This window comes from Lepisma saccharinum, chromosome 24 (genome assembly GCF_977018435.1).
Source record: "Lepisma saccharinum chromosome 24, izLepSacc3.1, whole genome shotgun sequence".
NCBI classification, from domain to species: Eukaryota; Metazoa; Arthropoda; class Insecta; order Zygentoma; family Lepismatidae; genus Lepisma; species Lepisma saccharinum.
Window position 1 is genome coordinate 48,020,740 of NC_139252.1, and position 20,773 is coordinate 48,041,512.

The following is a 20,773-nucleotide window of genomic DNA, read 5'->3' on the forward strand; positions in this document are numbered from 1 at the left end:
TATGTAAATACATATTTAGTTATTTCCACCAAAATATAGAGTTAAATATGGACTTAAAATTGATTTTTTTTAACAATATAAGACACTACAGGAGCTACATAAAGTACAGTACGCTTACATTGACATTAATTGTAAAACAACAAAAAATGTGTTTTCCTTTTTTCCAAAACAATGAATAACTAAATTTTGTTGTATGTGTTCGAACATAAATTTTCTTCTGTTTCTTAAGATGGATTTATATTGACTAAAACTGCTTTAATTATCGCCAAGAACCCGGCTATCTCGCATGGTAGCCAGATTAAATAATTTACATTCAACTTGTTCCTACAGGCGAAAGTTCGCAGCACACCCGTGACCTTGTGGAGGCACACAGGTTCCGGAAGACAGATTTTGATAGAGGGCAACGGCGCTAAATAGTAACAATTAAAAATAGTTCACAAATCTAATTCCAGATTTTTTGTGGTTGTCTCGAAGAATGAAAACATCTTCCTTATTTGAAAATTCCTCATTTTTTGATTATATATATATATATATATATATATATATATATATATATATATATATATATATATATATATATTAGGTGGAATGTGATTTCTTATCTTATTTGTAACAAATGACCTTCAGCCAGACATTCTCTCAACCTCTCCTGACGAGCTCCGATACACCTTAAATATCTTGGCCTTTGATCGGGAGGTGCTTATCCGGTACCAACAAGGTCTACGCGGAAAGAAATCGTGTGTATGTTCTCCCCCTCTTACCGCATCACCACCCGAAACCGTCCCCCTTACTCCACTTCCCCCCGGGTACCAACAAGGGCGATAAAAGCAGAGCGTGTGGGTGTGTAACACGGACGTGATTTTTCTGCCACCTGGTGGGGAAAATAATAAGCTCATCCCACACGTTGCATTGAAACGTGAAAATCAAATTTGCTATGCATCAGGTTCTTGTATATATTTCTTATTAGGTAATTCCGTTATAATTCCTCAAAAATTCAAGGACATTTTCGTAACGATTTCCTTGTGGGGACCGGATTTGGTACCAACAAGTCGGTGTCGTCCCCACAAGGTGGATTCACAACTTACGAGTGTCTCCATAAGGTAGCATCTGCAAAAGCGCGCGCGCGCACACACACACACACACACAGAGAGAGAGAGAGAGAGAGAGAGAGAGAGAAAGAGGGGGGAGACAAACACGTAGAGAGGAAGAGTGATTGATTGATTGATTTGCTTTATTTTACTTCACTTTTTGTGCTACTTTTGGTTAATTTGCGAAGATGGGGATGAGTGATGACATTATTAAATTGATGAATGGACACTCACAAACATCCATGCCCAGGCCGGGATTCGTACTAGGGACCCCTGGCGTCGTAGCGCGATGTGAAAACCATTCCGCCACGGGAAGAGTGATGACGGCATAAAATATACATAAAATATTCGCATATTTGGACTCAAATGTTTACAAAACTTTGAAGACCATAATGTTGTAATATTACAATCAATATCGAGCCTTGAAAGATTTTATCTAAATTAATTTATTATTAACGTTAACCAAGCTCAGAAAGTAAAGACGAGATGAAGACTTTTGAATGGAACTCGTCCGAGAAGCCATCAACAATGGCAAGCTCAGGCACTTGGCAATACCTTTGGTGAAAATGAGGACGGCTGTAATCTTTGCTAAGAATTAACTTCATTAACCGCATGAAATCTTTAGTATGACTGGCTACAAGGTTTCGAATCAACAACCTCCTAAACAGGAACAAAGGTTTCGTATTGAAAGAGTTAAATCTGATTGACTACTAGTGTTGAAGAAGGCAAAAACATTACAGGTTGCTCCCTTAAAGACGTTGCTGACATCTGGCGGCGTTCTCGCCATCCATCAACATCTTCTGATGCTCCGAACGAGAGAGAAAGGGAAGGATCGCTTCCAGAACCTTCATTAGTTCAATTCCTGTCTTCACCCTCGCTTGCTTCCTCCTGATAAATCGTCTCAGGAGAAAGTCAGGTATAATTAGGCAGCAGAGGCTGTTCGTTTCCTCCGCTCTTCAGGACATCAGCGGCAAGTAATCTTGTTGAACTTTCTCTAACTATTGTCAAGAGCTTTTGAAAGAAGTAAGAGAATACAAAAAAAAAAGCGAGACTTTCAGTTCTCTTTATTCTGCGACGTAAAACCCTGTAAGAGACAATAATTTTCAATGGAATTCACTTGAAATGTACGTATATGATATGGATCAGATAGTCAAATGGCTCTTTTGTAACTTTGTTTATAGGTATAAGATGATATATCACTATCATGAAAATAATATTGATATGGGAGCCATTTGCCAAGATTTCCTTACGGTTATTAGAAATTAAACTTCGTTATCTTCCTACATGTGGTTTATCTTCTCAATTTTAAATAAAATCCTAACTTCTGTAAAAAAGATCAAGATATTCACTTGTTTCCACCACAGTAACACATCCAGAAACAATAAAGAAAAATGTTAGAAAAATAGTCATAAGTCCAGAGCCATCTATTGTTCACCATAGCAAACCATATCCCAACATAGTAGCGATTTTTTTTAAACCTATTTTATTTCAAATTATTCAGTAATAAGTTAAAATCAGACAATATTGTAAAAAATTATTCAAATTTGTTAATATAAAACTTTGTAGAAATTATGTCAACTTGTATTCGATTCTGGAAAGAAAAAATATCAATAAAGAATGAGGTGAAAAATTATCATGAGCACTACTGAAATAAGATGGCTGAAGCCTGAATTCGAACAATTGTAAGTGGTTTTTTATTTCTTTATCCCAGCTTGGGTTTGCGTTTTACCGAAGCAATGTGACGTGTAATATTTGTATATTACGCCTAGAGTGCTTGAAAAACGTCATAAATACTACGGTTGTTTTCAACAAAATCGAAAAAAGTGCAGGTCAAGTATGGTATAGTTGAAGTCATGATTCGAACGCCGCTTCGGTATCTTTGTCACAGCTCGAGAGGAAGACGACCGAGTTTCGAGCCAGCACCTGTTTTTCTGAGAAGCTCTGCTGTTACCTGCAGTGTTTAGACGAACTGCAACGACGTTACACTCCGAAGGCCCCCACACCACAACACAGTAACACAACCTAGAAAAGATAAACGCAACCTCACGATATGAAATCTCTGAAGAAACTGAGTTGGCAATATCTCATTTACTCCACGTGGACTTGACAAGTAATGTCGGTTCCTAAAACGAACGCTATTGGTTTGAGAAGAGGATATACTGGGCTCCACATGGACTTGACATATGGTTGCGAGAGAGAAACTAACCTTTCGGAACTTCCTTTGAAGCATAGGCGTGCGCACAGGGGGCAAGAGGGGTCAATTGCCCCCCTATTCACGGGCGTCCGCAGATTTTATCCACGGAGGGGCAAGCAAATTATTTTTTTCCAGGACATATTGCCCCGATAATAGTGTTGCCCCCATAAAAAGCGTCACTTAAATTTGTAATTTTCGCGTTAATGCATCCCCATTATACTAATTTGTGTAAATTACTGTGACCGAAATCAAATTATACGTGTGAAGTATGTACTTTTAGGTTGACATTCGTTTTCTAAAGGGGGCGTGTGACCATCCTTGTCCCCCTTCGAGGCGTCCGATTCCGTGCTCGTAGCGAACGTGCCCGTAGCGAATACGTGCTCTTAGCGAACACCGCAAGGAAAGGATTTGCAGGCGCGTGCTGTTAGCGACAACACAAACTTGCCCTGTCTTGTTTGTCCTTGAAAGTGGTCAACATGCAAGTGTTGCCAGTGATACATTATAATCATTTTGTGTTTGAAACTGTTAGCTATATACTTTTACGTTGGAATTGGTACCACAACACTCTCATCTTCTTCTATCTTGCCCAACCCAGCCGAACCTAACCTAACTTAACCTAGCGCCACTAATGTAGTCACGTCAGCCAGTCGGACACGTCAGCCAATCGGATTGCTTAAAACTGTGGGATTATCACGGGCAACACTTGCATGCTGACCAGTTTGAAGGACAAATAAGACAGGACAAGTTTGCGTGTTCGTTAGCAGCACGCACCTGTTCGCTAAGAGCACGTGTTCGATATGAGCACGTTCGCTAACAGCACGGCACCAGGCGTCCATGCCCCTATAATACTTTCACCTACAAATTTAGTGTAGTCATTATGAAACTATATGAACCTCTTACAGAAAATGAAGTATTTTCAAGACGACTAAAATTCAAAGCAACTATAGCATGGCCCTGTTTCATACCCATCAATGCAATAAAACATTGAAATGAAATGGGATTTTCTTTCCCGACTGAACTTTCATCAAAGCTTTGCCCCCCTAATCAGAGGGTCTGCGCACGCCTATGCTTTGAAGTGGCGTTCGAATCTGGACTTCAACTTTACCCGACCTCGGATGTCTCGTGTCAGAGGCTGATATGGAATATTTTCCTGGGGTAGGTGTAGGGAACAGAGAATATGCTGAGAGCATATACGAAGTAACACTAAAAATATATTTTGCAGACGTTTTCTATGTATCAAAAACTTGCTCAAATATACTAGAAGTATATATCAAATTATATATATCAAAGACAACTCGAGGGTTAATTTTAGGTCCGATTCGTGGTCAGGTAAACTAATTGCAACTGGACTTTCAAAACGGAATCCAAACCACCGTATACCGTACCTCTACCATGAAAAGAACCCAGTCCCTTCATTACATGGTGCAACGTCCCTCTAGTGCACTTCTTAAAATAAACTTATACCACGGCTACAGATATATCTTAATCTTAGAGGATGGGTTCTTTATTCGAGAATTCCAAATTTACGTCGGTTATATTCTTCTTATAAATATATGTATAATTGAAAGGAAATCTTCTTCTTCATTTCTTCTCACAATTTTGGGGAAAAGGCTTCTTCTTTTCTTCCTTCTATTTTGGTAAAAGGCTTCTTCTTCCTTCCTATCTTTGATTTGAGAAAAGGCTTCTTCTTCTTTTCTATCGTTGATTAGTGAAAAGGCTTCTTCTTCTATTCTTCCTTCTATTATGGTAAAAGGCTTCTTCTTCTTTCTATTTTTGGAAAAGGCTTATTCTTCTTTTCTTTCTTCTAATTTATTATCCTTGCCTTTAAAGCGTAATCTTATTTATTACATGTATGCGCTCGTTTTCCCCGCTTCTTTGGCATTATACAAACGACACAAGCTATACTTATAGAAAGATTAGGGGCGACTAAACTGACAGTAGCGCCACCTCCTATGTAACAACCAAAAGGGAAATAGCCAGGATCGCTAACAGCAAGCGCTGCCTATGGCCCAGTGCGTCTAATAAGGAGCGCAACCGTAAGTGCTTCGGGGCGTCTAATTGAACACAGCGCCACCGAGGCCACCGAGGGACGGACAAACACAAAAGCTGACGATGTTCTCCTCGTCAGAGGTATTAAATCAAATTTTGATCACTAGGATCAAAAAGGAGATACATTTCTGAATTCATTTGCTCACTTATTAACTTTCCTAATTATTTCATATACGAGCATATTCTTAATTATCTTAATTGGCTATATACAACACTTTATTCACTCCTTTAATTTTTATACTCTTCCTTTATATATTTTGTATTTACTATAATATATATAATCGCTCTTCTCCGCTCCTAGTTTCTACAATGAGCTCTGCTCTTCTTTATATGACGCGCTGTCATCTATCGTTCCTCTCGGGAAACAGTTCTTCCTTGCATTTTTCATTGTGTGGTCGGAACTGGCACGTGACACAATATCCCCCTCCTTGAGGATGAAAAATTTATATATTGGAAAATTCTTTTGGAAATAGATACATTTTTCCACTTTCACTACATCTCATTGGACTCTTCTCATTGGTTCTCATTTCTACTGCTTACATCCCTTTTCACTATCTCTGTGTAATTATATCTCCTGACATGCAGCATTTTTCCTCATCTCTCTATTTCTCTTTTCTTTCTATTTTCGTTTCTAGATATCTTATCACCACGTTCCTGAAATATTCGTAACCTCTCAAGTTATTTTTAAATACAAAATATAATACTTGAATAGTTCATCTCCTGCAAGTCTGCTCGTCTAATCTCTCCAAGATAGTCCTTACCTGACGATGTTCTGCCAAAATAGTAATTTTCGTTTCACCCTTTTCTTCTTTCAGCATTCTCTCTACAGATTATCAGTTAGCTCAAATTTTTCCGTTTCAAAGAACATTCTCTCTTCTCTAAGATGACTATGTAAGTGTTTCCATCAGCTACAATAATTCTTCACATCATCCTTAATTTCATATCAGCATGTATCTAGATATATTTATTTTCTGGGATTACAACCCAATTCTCGGAATACAACCGATTCTTTTTTTCTAACTTCTGGGATTACAACCCATTTCTTTTGCACTTTTCTAAATACACGATGACTTTTAATCGTCTAAGCTTACAAAGAATTAATTTTACTGATCTATTCGATCTTCTATCATATTGTCTTCTCCTTTTTCCTGAGAGTTTTCTTCGTAATTAACTTCCTTCTGTGCTTAATTGTTCTATCTTCTTTCTCTTCTGTTCGTACAATTGAAAAGTTTACATCCATTTTCCATATTACTTTCTTTGGAATCTTTCCTTTTACAGATTTGATCTTTCACTATCAGTCTCATTGTTCAATGGAGTTGTGACATAGATTAGCACTCATTATTCTTTCTTAAGATTTTTCCAACGATGGCTATAATATATTCCCGTATATCTTTTTACAGGAACTAACATTAGAGAACTAAAATTTTCTTTCTTCCAAATAGATCATTAATATTTGCCCAAACTAATAATTCCACGAATTTTTCTTCTGGTGAACTGGAACCCTTTCAGACACTTTATTAATTCTAGAAACGTCTGCTTGTCAGTCTATAAATAATAACATCTCCTTCCTTTGCACTATTCAGTCTTATTTGTTTCTTCCGATTCTTTCAAATACTCGTTGCTTGTCACTAGCTTGTTTCTTTTTCCTTCCTCTTCTTCTCTTTCTTCTATTTTCTTTTCCATTCTTCACAAGATCCTTCTTCCTCCGCTTCCAACTTTCTTTCAGTAAAGAAATTACTTTCATTTCTCTCTTCTTCCAATCTGGTTTCTGCCAAGACTTCTTCTTATGTTCTACATCTTCATCAAATGCATGCTCTCCTTGTCTTTTCCGTTTCGTCTTCTTCTTCCATCTCTTTGGCGAAGTAGCATCAAAATCCATTTGATCTATTTCGACCCTTTTTAGCATATTATTAACTTTCTTCAGGTTCTTATCCATTTTTAATTTCTTTCTCTTCGTCTTCTTCCATGTCTTTACTGAATATATCTAAATTTCATTTTACTTTTCTTCCTTCTTTGTTTACATTTTCTGCTAGGCTTATACTTCTTTTCTTCCTCCGTCAGAGACTCGTCAGCGGAACTTTCTTATTTTATCTTCATTTCGACATTGATCTCTTCAACATTACATTGACAACTAAATATTTCATCCCCTTCTATTCCTCTTTCTTCTTCTATTTTCTTATCTTCCTCTTTTTTTTAGCTCTATAAGTTCCTGAGTGTTTTCTTCTCGTAACGTTATAGCTACTTCTTCCATCTTGCTGTCATGCTCGTCATTGAAACTTTCCTTTTTCATCTTCCAACTTCTATCTCCTATAAGAACCTTCGCTTCTTCTATCTTGTCTTCGTTTTCTTCTATTCTGGAAATATCTACTACTGTCTTGCTGTCATTTTCTTCTGCTCTTGAAACGGCTACTTCTATCTGAGAAACACTTTCCCCAATTTTCCTTTTCGGACTTTCGTTTCTTCGTTCATTTTCTTCTCTAATCTCTGAAACCTCATCTTCGCTTCTTCTATTCATATCTAAACTCGTACTCTCGATCGACAGCATTGTTCCTTCTATTATTCTCTCCCTTTTGTCAAACAATTACAACATCCTTCTGTGGTGCTCTTCTACCTTTCTATTCCTTTCGTCAAGTATCTCCGTCATCCCTCTATTGTACTCTTTGCATGTTTTATTGTACTCTTCCATCTTCATCAATAACTTCTGGCACGGTCATTTCTTCTATTTTCTCTTGTATTTCCTTCACTGTATTTTCTCCGTTCTCGTTCTCGACTTTATTTGCTTTCTCCATCTTGTTTTCTCTCTCTTTGCTTTCTTATTCACAATTTTGCTAGCCGCAACGTTGGTCGCCAATTGTGCAACGTCCCTCTAGTGCACTTCTTAAAATAAACTTATACCACGGCTACAGATATACCTTAATCTTAGGGGGTGGGTTCTTTATTCGAGAATTCCGAATTTACGTCGGTTATATTCTTCTTATAAATATATGTATAATTGAAAGGAAATCTTCTTCTTCTCTTCTTCTCACAATTTTGGGGAAAAGGCTTCTTCTTGTTTTCTTCCTTCTACTTTGGTAAAAGGCTTCTTCTTCTTTTCTATCTTTGATTAGGTAAAAGGCTTCTTCTTCTTTCTATTTTTGGAAAAGGCTTATTCTTCTTTTCTTTCTTCTAATTTATTGTCCTTGCCTTTAAAGCGTAATCTTATTTATTACATGTATGCGCTCGTTTTCTCCGCTTCTTTGGCATTATACAAACGACACAAGCTATACTTATAGAAAGATTAGGGGCGACTAAACTGACAGTAGAGCCACCTCCTATGTAACGACCAAAAGGGGAATAGCCAGGATCGCTAACAGCAAGCGCTGCCTATGGCCAAGTGCGTCTAATAAGCAGGGTTTCGGAGCGGAGCGGATCAACGCTCCGACTGTTGCCAACGCTCCGGAGCGAGGAGCGAGATTCTAAGAAATGGTTCGCTCCGCTCCGGAGCGGAGCGATGTCTTATCCCGCTCCGCTCCGGAGCGGAGCAGCGGGAATCGGAAAATTTCTCGCTCCGCTCCGGAGCGAGGAGCGAAATTTTAGGAAATGGTCCACTCCGCTCCGGAGCGGAGCGCTACCTTGACACGCTCCGCTCCGGATCGGAGCAGAGGAAGTTGGAAAATTTCTGGCTCCGCTCCGGAGCGAGGAGCGAAATTTTAGGAAACGGTTCACTCCGCTCCGGAGCGGAGCGATACCTTGTGACGCTCCGCTCCGGAGCGAGGAGCGATATTCTAAGAACTTGCCCACTCCGCTCCGGAGCGACTCCGGAGCGCTCCGAGGTTGGATAATAAGAGTGTATACAGAAAACTAACGATCAAAGGTTCCGAGTACATTAGTAATTTTGTTTATGAAATTTGTACGGCATTTGAAAATCGCCCGTTATTGTTGTTATAAAACTGATTATTACTAAAGCTAACGCCACGGAAACAGTCCAGAAAAGATTACGTCACTCACCTACAGTGTTGCCAATAAGCAAGGAATAATCCTTACACAATACACCAGGGAAGGCACAATCAACCGTATACGTACTGTCCGTGACTGTACAACGCGCAATGTGTCAACTGTGAAGCGTAGAAGAAGTGTGGCAAACCTGGAGGGCCAGGGGTGTGGAGGAGGCAAGGGGAAGCTTCGATCTTCACTGGACTGTTTTCGTGAAGAGAGCGATATTATTATTACTATTATTATTATTACATTTTCATTATCACTTTTACTACTCTACTACTACTTCTGGGGACAATATATTTCAATAGCAGGTGTGCCACCTGTGGTTTTATAAGTTGAGAGAATGGAACCACTCATTTCCTGCCACCAGGGATCGCGACTGAAACTCATTTCGGTTCAACTTCTGGTTCGGGCTAAGCACTTCGGCATATCGGCCCGACGTTACAGTCCACGCCGCGGGAGAAGTGAGTTATTCCGGAATTTTGGTTCGAGTAACACTGGCGAAATTACTGCAGAGAATCCATTCGACCTTCTAAAAGGCCAGAGGAAAGGCGAAGCAACTTGTACGGAGGAAGATAAAGGCAGACAGGTGTTCATGCAAAACACTCGCTGGTGCATGATTGTCATATCTAACTTTCTTTTACGCTGGTTATGTATGATACTTTGAATGTAGCGAAAGGGAAAAGTTTAAAGTAATTGGAAATTCAGGTTGCTAATTTTAACTTTTCGATTTTTGAATGTATGAAGTTGAAAATCGGAATCATGCTTATTAATGTTACCGTTGGCCAATAAGGAAACGTTTTAATTTGAAATACAGAGTTTTCATATCTAACTTTTTAAAAATTCTGACACTAGAAAGTTGAAAACCGGCTTAACCAAAAATGTAAGTTGCCACATTTGGTTTACTTTTATGAAGGTATAAAGTCGAAAATCGGAATGCTGTTTGTATACAGCCGAACAGGGGAATTTAAACAGTATGAAATACAGGGTTGTCATATCGATTATTTTTCCCAATTTTAAAGGCAGGAAGTTGAAATAGGTATTTAATGGTTACATACGTATACTACTGCAAAAATTACAAAATGTCTGGTTGCCATATCTAACATTTCAAGTTTGTAAGCAGTAACCTGGAAATAGGCATGGTGGTTATAAGAAAATTGAAAAAATTTTGGAAAGACGACGAATGGAATGTTGCTATATTTAACTTTCTGAGTCTAGAAAGCCAGAAAACGTATACGTATAAAATTAATATTTTTTGTATTGAGTACGTTGTACACAGCAAACTGAAAGCAAGTTTTCAGTAATAAACAATGTGTAGTCAGCAGATAAGTCGAAATAAGATGTATAAACCTTAATAACCGTGATAAACACAAAATGTAATATTATCTACTTGGATAGGGGCATGTCCTGAATTTTATGGTTTCATTTTGAAAAACAGGGCTGCGAGCAATACGTGCCTTCCTCACTGATGGCATTTGATTTGATTTTTTTTTACTTAGCTTTGAATTTTGGCTAATCGCGACGATGATAATGAGAGAATTGATAAATGTGTACCGAAAAAAAAAGTAGCGCCCTGTACCCCGATAACATAGTGGTAACAACGTCTCCTTGTAATGAAGGGGCACTGGTATCGATACCTGGTGGAGGGACATAGTGGCTCGAATCCCACTTTAGGTAGGATTTAAACTGTATGTCTATTCTCGATAGCGCATTGTTGAGTCTTAAATCCACCAAAAGTCCATAACAAAAGGCATGGTTTCAACGTATGTTGAATGTATAATTGCAATGTATATTGTGATAAATTAATCCTTAAGCAAATATACATTTGTAATTCTGTTTAACAATAAGAGATGTCACTTTCCTTTAAATCTATTCACAAAATCATAAAAATACAACTCGGAAATTCATTTCCAAATGAACAACCTCTTATGCATATCTTTTACGTATGTGTGTGTGTGTGTGTGTTTTTTCTGAAATCTGGCAAAGTTCTAATAATGTATTCACTTCATAAATGTCTATTACATAACAGAAAGCATCATTGGGTATTCAATATCAGACGAATAACGAATTCCATGGGAATATTTCAGCGAGTTCGTGGATGTGAGTTCAGCTCTCAACGACAAATGGTGTTGGTTTGACCCGCGTTAATGTCATTGGTGTTTTCTTTGTGTTTGTTTCTCTATCACAGTACATTTCTTTTCCATAGTTTCGGTGTCCTATTTTTTTACCGACTTATCTAGGATTTGTTTAAAATTACGGATCATGAGAAATATACGATTAAAGGCAAGGCAAAGGTAATAGTCTGGAAAAGACAAATTGAAACTTATACTTAGTTGAAAGGACAATTGGTTATTGCTGATTACAATTATAGAAATAACTTTATCGAAATACTTGGTTTTCTTTTACATACATATTTGTAATTCTTTTTGTGCACCATTCCATTCCTACTTGAATATGTAGACTATAAATAAAAAACTCGGCATGGTTTCCTTCAATTCATTATTACAGTATAGATCTTCCATGATTCTCTTGGCTTATGATGCATAGAATTAACAATTACGGATTTTTTCGTTCTTTTTTGTTCTTTTATATTGATTTAACAAATCTAGTCACCTTATTATTCTATTAAACGATACTAGTTGGAATGATTTCTCCATTCGCATGGACGTCCGGAAATGGAGGGGGCCACGCCACCCGGAAATTAAAGGTAATCAAGAAGTACATATTTCACGCATATAATTTCATTTCAGTCACAGTAATATATGTTAATTATTGCAAGGGCGTTGCAGGAACATGATAACTTCAAACTGTAGAATATTTTTAATGGGAGTAATACTATTTTGGGGAAATTCTGCCTAATTCTGCCCCCCTCCCTTGGACAAATATCTTGCTTGTCTCTTCCTGGAAAAAATCCTGAAGACGTCCATGTATCAGCGGCGTTAAAAATTTCATTAAATGTCCATACATCACCGTTGACAAGCACACATAATATGCATGTAATGATACAAGAGAACACAGCTTTTAAAGGCTTCTTTTTATGACAGTGAAGAGAAGAACAACACGCGCAAGTAATACTTTTAAAAGAGAACAATCTAGCCAGAATTGGTGTAGCATAATTCTAATACAACTGGCAACACTTGATCTGTCTGGCAAAGGCGATGTCTCTACCATGTACGGATAAGTCGAACGCAACGTACAGCGCAGCGAACGAAGTTCTCAACCCCAAAAGCACACACAAACAAGCTATGTACCAGTTTCACTCTCCTCCCCTCTTGAAACGGGCACAACACCAATGCGCTAGCCGATTGCACTGAGTCACCTGCAAGGAATACGGCACAAAACGAAGCTGTCTGTTGTATGGGGGAGGTGGGTCGGAAAAATCCGTAAAGCAGAAAAAATTGATTGCTCGAAATTATTCGTAACCCATTCAACACATAACATTCAAACTCTTATATCTGAGAGTCACAATACAAAATTTGAAATACCCCACGGATCCCTGACGTCATAGGGTGCTGTGCTGTAGAGCGACCACAAACAAAAAAGCTTCGGTCAAAAGTCCCCGCGCACCTCCTCCTTCACCCGTTCGACTAGGGCCATAAGGAAGCATGATTCACTCTGTCCCTCCCCTCCAAGCGGGGGCGATCAAACAGACAAACAACTAGAGTACGTGGAAACAGGACTGCAGGCTCTTTTCCATGTGGTCCCATTATAACCACTCCGTCACGGAAGTCGGCTTTAACGCGCCCATTCCATTATTCATAGTTGCATTACAGCATTCGTGTAAAAAAAAAACTCCTAAACGGATCGGAGCGTGCTGTCAAAAGCACCACGCTCCGGAGCGGAGTGCTGTTGCCTCACGCTCCGCTCCGGATCGGAGCGTGCGTCTAAAAAATCTGAACCACTCCGCTCCGGAGCGGAGTACTGCTGTATCACGCTCCGCTCCGGATCGGAGCGTACGTCTCAAAAAGCTGAACCACTCCTCTCCGGAGCGGAGTGCTGTTGTATCACGCTCCGCTCCGGATCGGAGCGTGCGACTCAAAAAGTCGAACCACTCCGCTCCGGAGCGGAGCGTGTCTCTCAAAAAGCTGAACCACTCCACTCCGGATCGGAGTGCTGTCGTACCACGCTCCGCTCCGGAGCGAGGAGCGGAGTAGAAATGACGCTCCGGAGCGCTCCTTTAGTACGCTCCGCACTCCGCTCCGAAACCCTGCTAATAAGAAGCGCAACCGTAAGTGCTTCGGGGCGTCTAATTGAACACAGCGCCACCGAGGCCACCGAGGGACGGACAAACACAAAAGCTGACGATGTCCTCCTCGTCAGAGGTATTAAATCAAATTTTGATCACTAGGATCAAAAAGGAGATACATTTCTGAATTCATTTGCTCACTTATTAACTTTCCTAATTATTTCATATACGAGCATATTCTTAATTATCTTAATTGGCTACATACAACCCTTTATTCACTCCTTCTATAATTTTTATACTCTTCCTTTATATATTTTGTATTTACTATAATATATATAATCGCTCTTCTCCGCTCCTAGTTTCTACAATGAGCTCTGCTCTTCTTTATATGACGCGCTGTCATCTATCGTTCCTCTCGGGAAACAGTTCTTCCTTGCATGTGTGGTCGGAACTGGCACGTGACAATGGGAAGATATTAGGATTATGCTTTTTATCTGAAACAGAATTTGTTGTGCGTTAAGAATGATTTCAGAAATAAATAGACGAGATTGAGATTTCATTCCTGAGAGAAACTACCACATACATGAAAATACTGACCACGCATTTTGGCATCAATTAACCAGTTAACATTATTGCCTATTTTCCGCATTATAAATGTCTTTTTGCCTATTTTAACCTAAATAAATGCCTAAACTTCCGAGCTCTAGTTAAGGTAAATGAGCCAAAGGTGGCTATAGTTAAGTTTCTAGCGTAATTTACAAATATATAATGAGAGAGAAATTTCTAAAATAACAAGAAATAACTCATACAACTAAATAACAACGTGTACCAAATGCATATTTTGTAACATTGCTTGTAAGTTAAAATAATAATAATTACAAAACCGTTACATCTGTTCCCAAGGTGGCCCATGGGTCCCAAAGGTGGCCCACTGCTTAAAGTTGGCTTAGAAAATGACGCTTGCGCACAAGAAAACATATTTATTAACGTTTCTACATCTTATTAGAGAAAATTGTTGCTGCCAAACTGTTGACATGCATTATATACAGTAACGACGAATAGCAGATCACCGTGGAGGGCTGGTCTGCACAGTCCTTACGACGGCAGCAGTTCCACAATAACTTAAATAAAATGGGTAAATTTCTTATATCGGACAAACGGCTGAAATTTGCTAGTTGATTTAATTTGAATATTCGTACTTACGTATTCTGCATTGAGAAACATTGTTGAAGGTGGCATTTCGCTTATTTCACGGAAATAAGCTCTATTTGCGACATATCGAGTAAGTTTTCTTCTTTTCTTTTTGCCTTCGGTAACACGCAATATGGCGGTCACAGTTTCACTACCGTACTCGGCATGCAGTGTTTCCACCCCACTGCACCCAAAAATACCTACGTAGCCCCACAAACCATTGACGCATAGCCCCACAAACCATTTGCCGAAAAGTACCTTCTTCAGTTTCAAAAACACGTGTTTGGAAACACTGACCGGGATTGACCGGGTTTACGTCAGCACACACAGGCAACATCCGGCTGGAAGGAAATGGATGCAACAGCTTTCGTGCATCGGTCACACATTTATATCGAAAAATACATGATTTACCGGCAAAATTCAATGAACGATGCGAGAAAACAGTTCCCCGAACTTCCACAACTATAAAGAAACTGCATTCGGTAAGTAATTTCTCCTGTAAATTTGAAGAAATCCGTTTGTCCGATATAAGAAATTTACCATAAAATGACAGCTGGCAGCCTGAGGCAGTTCGTTTTCTGCATAGTGCACCTAAGGGGAACTGGATATATTAATGTAGTGCCACCTATTAGCTATGTCAAATACTAATGTGATTTTCGTGATGTGGGCCACCTATTGCTGACCTACCTTATTAGTTTTATTCACAACTATAAAATGGTGCCGTACCGTTGCGTACCGCCAGAAAAAAATGGCCATGATCATGAAATCCGGACTTTCAGAAAAATTAAATTAAACCGGCTCTGGTTCAAGCCATCCAGGAACAAATGGCGATCCGCACCGAAGGCCAAAGCCCCATAATCCCCCCGGAGGCACTGCCTGTCGACGTCTTCCACCCCTGCAATTTGGCGCAGGAGGGAGAAGTTATCACCGATCGCATCCCGGCGTCAGCCCCATCCGTCTTGGCTCAGCCGGATGCCGCGAGAGGTCGTCCACGTGGTGGAGGCTCCGGGTAGACTCTCCGGGCTCCGGTGGCCCAGATTCTGTGATGGATGCGGCCGAACACACGATGATCCTTTGGCTGGTCTGCAACTGCTACCGTGAGGTTCCCGCTACCAAATCCTTTGATCTTTATTCACCCTTATTCCGAGAAGCTGCGGCCTGACATGGGGGCGGGTGGGGTTTATAGCCCCCTCACCTTTGTGTTGATTTATTTGGTTTATTTTACTTCGCTTTTCTCCCACTTTTACCTAATCGCGAAGATGAGGATGAGTGATGATATGATGAAATTCATGAAGGGACACTCACATTGAACGCCCACCCGGGATTCGAAACTTGGACCCCTGTCGTCGTAGCCCGCTGTGCTGACCACTGTGCCACAGAGGTCGGCAAAGCAACTTCGTGTTTTCTTGTTTAACGTCGTTTTTCTTCCTATTTATATTAATCGCAACGATGTTGTTCGAATCCTGGTCTGATTGATTGATTGATTTAGTTTATTTTACTTCGCGTTCTGTGCCTCTTGGCTAATTTGCGAAGATGGGGATGAGTGATGAAATGATGAAATGGATGAATGGACATTCACAAACAACCAAGCCCGACCGGGATTCGAACCCGGGACCCTTGGCGTCGCAGCGCGATGTGCTAACCACTCGGCCACAGGGTCGGGCTAATCCTGGTCTGAGTATGGGTGCTCTTTGTGAGTGTCTCTTCATGAATTTCATCATATCATCCCTCATCCTCATCTTCGCGATTATCCCAAAGTGGAAGAAAAGCGATGTACAATAAACGAACACACCCACACGACAGAAAAACAGCCATGGGTTCGAACCCCGATCCTTAGGTGGACGATGGCGAGTCGACCACTAGATTCCGGATTTTCATGTTACGTTCACGTGTAAACATATGCACTTAACCAGTGGGGCAATAAGGGGGGGGGGCGTGTGGGGCAGTTGCCACTCTTTGCACCGACACTATGACCTCTTAATGCTAAGCCATGTCTACCAAGAGAAAGTAAACTGTCCTTCTCCTCCTCCCCTCCGTATTGCGACCCAATCACCGCTACTGATCCTAAGTTTCTCTTTTGGAATGCATTTAGGGCATCCTGACGAAAAAGGAATTGAAAAATGTGTAAATTGATTTGAACTTCGAAAAGTACCACTTCTTTTGTAGTACCCTGTACTGCAGGGCAAACAAGAGGAGGTGAGTGAAGAGGGATAATCATACAAGCATAAGATATCGTAATTCCACTACAAAAGATAAACTTAGTATTTTTTGTAAAAATCTCATCTATAATGATAGACTCACTATCGTCACCTAGGGATCAGGGTTCGAGCCCAGCCTAGGTATGTTTGTTTCTTTGTGTGTAGGGTACATCGAAATGCCCAGATATCACCCTGCTCGACGGGATTATTAGAGCAGTGCTCATGAAAAAACCTAATTCCTAATACATGCTCTCCTAAACAACCCTCTTCCCGGGCTAACTCCCGCGACATATATAGGGTGGGGCAAAAAAAGGTAACCGAAACATGGAAATGAGATATAACTTCGGTTACTTTTTTTTGCCCACCCTGTACAAAACAATACACTGTCTCTGTAGTATTTTCTTACACTGTACAACTTTTGCTTCTAGATTTTTCCTATGATGTTCATGGTTTAAGAGTAATTTGCCAAACAATTCACGACCATCTCCCAAAATTTCATATTTTTTTTTCAAAGTGGGGCCGAACCCTAATAAAATGACAAAACGTGACTAAAAAACTGAAAGCCCGTTTCAAAAGGAAACAGCATAATTGTAGGACAAATTGTTCGCCCATATCACCCGTTTTTATTAACATGTACATAAATCCAACATGGTAAAATTATTTTCTCAAAATGGTGGCAAACCGCAACGGAATTTTGGGGAATTTGTTTAGGAAACAACTGTACAAACAAATCTCATTTGACCTCACTTTGTTATTTTGCTAATGATGGGTCGTTCGTGAACGAACCGTTCCTTTTGAACGATTCCCTCTTGGGAACTGTGAAGTGCTCGCTCCTTCGGAGTGAACGAGCAGTTCCTCTCTGGTAGTTCCTCGTTCCAGGAGTCGTGAGCTTTGCGTGTTATTGTTTACTGCTGTGTATGTTCTCTGGTTTTCTTGTGGGAAGTCGAGTAGCAAGCGCAGTTCCCTCTCCCCTAATCCTTTTCACTCAAGCTAACTCCAGCAAGTCCCCCCACCCCCCTTTCACTTCAGCTGTATGAAACCAACATCGGAAGGAGTTGGTCGTTCCTTTGAATGGCTGCTTGAGTGAGCGAGCTCCGGTGAAGTGCTTCCCGAAAAGGAACTGCCATGACCCGTGGTAGTTCCTCAGGAGCAGTGATGTGCGTCTAGGCGTAAAGAACGATAGTCTACATTCTACACGTAGACTACTTTATACACGTAGATGACGTAATCTATGTAAACAACATGGCGAAAGGTGATAACTTAGCAAAGGGCAACGTGGAATTAAAAGAAAATTATACTGCGTATCAGATGCTGATGTGTTTAATTTAACTTTTCAATACCCTTTCTTCCAAATTCGAAGAACTTCTCACCTAGAAAGAAACTTAATATAGGAAATATTCTAGTGTTTTATGGGAAAAAGACCACTCTTGGCTCACGACTGCCATCTGTTGTTGTTTTTTGCATACTATTTATCTTCTTCCAGAGTTGATAATAGAAGAGAAGAGAAATTTTGTTGTAAATAGGGTTATTTTCATTTCGTTAGGAACTAATATAGTTGAAAATGTCACTTTCCTTTCATGAAACCCTTGAAAATTATTTTTAATGCACTTTAGATTGTCTACGTAGTCTATGTAAAATACAACCCAATGTAATCTACGCGTAGATTACGTGTAGACAACGCACGTAGACGTAAACTTATAATCTACGGCACATCACTGCTCAGGAGTCGTGAGCTTTGCTTGTAGTGGCGGTTTTCCGCGTAGCTATGCGTGCAACTCTGTTTACAGTAATGCTGCAGAAGTTCTGCAATGAGGAAGGGATGGGCAAGTAATTCACCTTTAATCCTTTTTGTGGCATGTTTTCTCAGCTCGCATTGCAAGGAACTGTAGAAGGAACTTGACAGATGGAAGATCATCATATCTAACTTACGACAACGTTCCGTTTCCGTGCTTTTCCATTATCGCAAAGTAAAAGTGGGGGCGGGAGGCGGAGAGAGCTTGAAAAATACGAATGCTATTCTTCCTAGAGTCGTTTTCACGTTCAGAAGACACAATGGGCTCTTATGGGCAATGCTTTTCTTATGGGAAATACGAGCGCGCTGTTGTGAAATTTCTGGATTTACAAATTTAGCTTAAGTAAAATCGGTACCTGCAGTTTTGCAGGAAATTTTGTAGAGAATACGATGGTGAACACAAAAAACTGGTAACTTGCTTACATAATTTTAGATAAATTAAAAACGCAAATTTTCTGTGAAAACACAATTTTTACATTGCTTTCATTCCTAACGTTGAAACATGCCGTAAAATTGAAGCTTTCATTATGAAAAAAATTGACTGTTTTTTAATTGTCATAGGTGACGGTGGTACTCAGAATATATCAATACTTTAAAGCATATTGGCATTAAAAAATATTCAAATAAAGTATGTGGAGATTTTTTATATTCGTGCAGTAGAAAATGTCGTCGCTGGCCATTTTCTGTTCTGTAATTCCAAGTAAAAACTTCCAGCGACGAAGTTGTGGAGAAAATAATGAAATTATTTTTTATAACCACTCAAAGGTTCTCAGAGATAATACTTCCATGCATTTGGAGTTTCTTTTTAACCCGAACCGCGCGCGAAGTAAGGAGACGTTGTCTGGCCATCTTGAGCTGACTCACCGCAGCATTCCGGCTAATCACCACCAAGTTTTCGAGTTGTTATTTTGTTTCCATTCAGTAAAAATATTAACTTCATTCAGTTTGTTATAATAGAATTGCAATTACTTTAATTTAGTAATTGACAATTATTTCCAATGCTGCTGTTGTGAGCAACATTAGTGCTGTCGCAAATACACGTTGTTTTTGTTTACATTACTGTCGACATTAATACTGAAATGAAGATCACATTTCAGTTTCCAACGTACACATAAATTCATAGACACCATATTAACCTTTGAAAGGCTTTCCAACACGTGACAAAATATGGGGCTTCAAGATAGAAATATGAAATGCCTTGCTTGAGTCATTTACGTCTCATCAGTTCACGTGGGCTATAACTCATTTGTTTGTTTGGGTTGCAACTTAATCTAACCCATGTGCCAGGTTCCCCTTACTTGAGTGAGAGATCTGCTTTGGTGTGTTTAGACTTTTTCCCTCTCTCGAAAAAGTGTTTTCAGTTGTGTGAGCGCTCAGTGATTTTTACTTTTTTAAGTGATTTCTGAAGTGTCATATTCGTGCATTACACTCGCGTGTGTAGTGATCGCAATGGATCATAGTAAAAAGGGTAACTATAACGTTCACAGTATAATATTAATAATTACATATAATTATCATTATATATACAACATATGTAACACCTTCATTGTGAAGGAAGGTCGTCATTTCCCGGCGACATGAGCTAGCGCTGTATTGGCAACACTGTGCGGTTTCTCCATAAGCGCCGTTGTGTCTTCTGAACGTGAAAACGACTCTAGTCAAAGGTTTAGCGTCTTCTCTTCCATTCTCTTACGGGTGTTTGTTTGACCGTCTATCCATTTAATAGCATGAAAGTCTGGAAAGGTGGCGAGGGACGACGGCCACCCTTGAAAATAAATTTCAACCTATAATGTATACATTTTACACATATAATTTCATTTTAATCTCAATTTATGTTAATTATTAGAAGGGCGTTACACGTGCATGCTAACTTCAAACTGAAGTTCTTTCTTTTAGGAGATTATACTATTTTGTAAGACAATATGCCTCGTTTGACACCTTGGAAAAATACATTGTTTGGAAAAAATACAGCGGACGTCCATGTTTAAAATATTTACAATTATTTTTCCTCATCTATCACCAGGCGCTGTAATGCACTGCGACAACAAGGGGTAGGAATTCATTTTTGGAAAGGGAGAGGGGAGAATATAACTTATCCAA

The 20,773-nt window shown here is 39.6% G+C and overlaps 1 protein-coding gene across 1 annotated transcript in view; it reads right to left on the reverse strand.

Annotated features, from left to right (window-relative positions):
• The window catches only part of wake (ankyrin repeat and fibronectin type III domain containing protein wide awake), a 727,887-nt gene that overhangs the window by 266,834 nt on the left and 440,280 nt on the right, over positions 1 to 20,773 (reverse strand). The gene's annotated exons all lie outside the window — the stretch shown is intronic.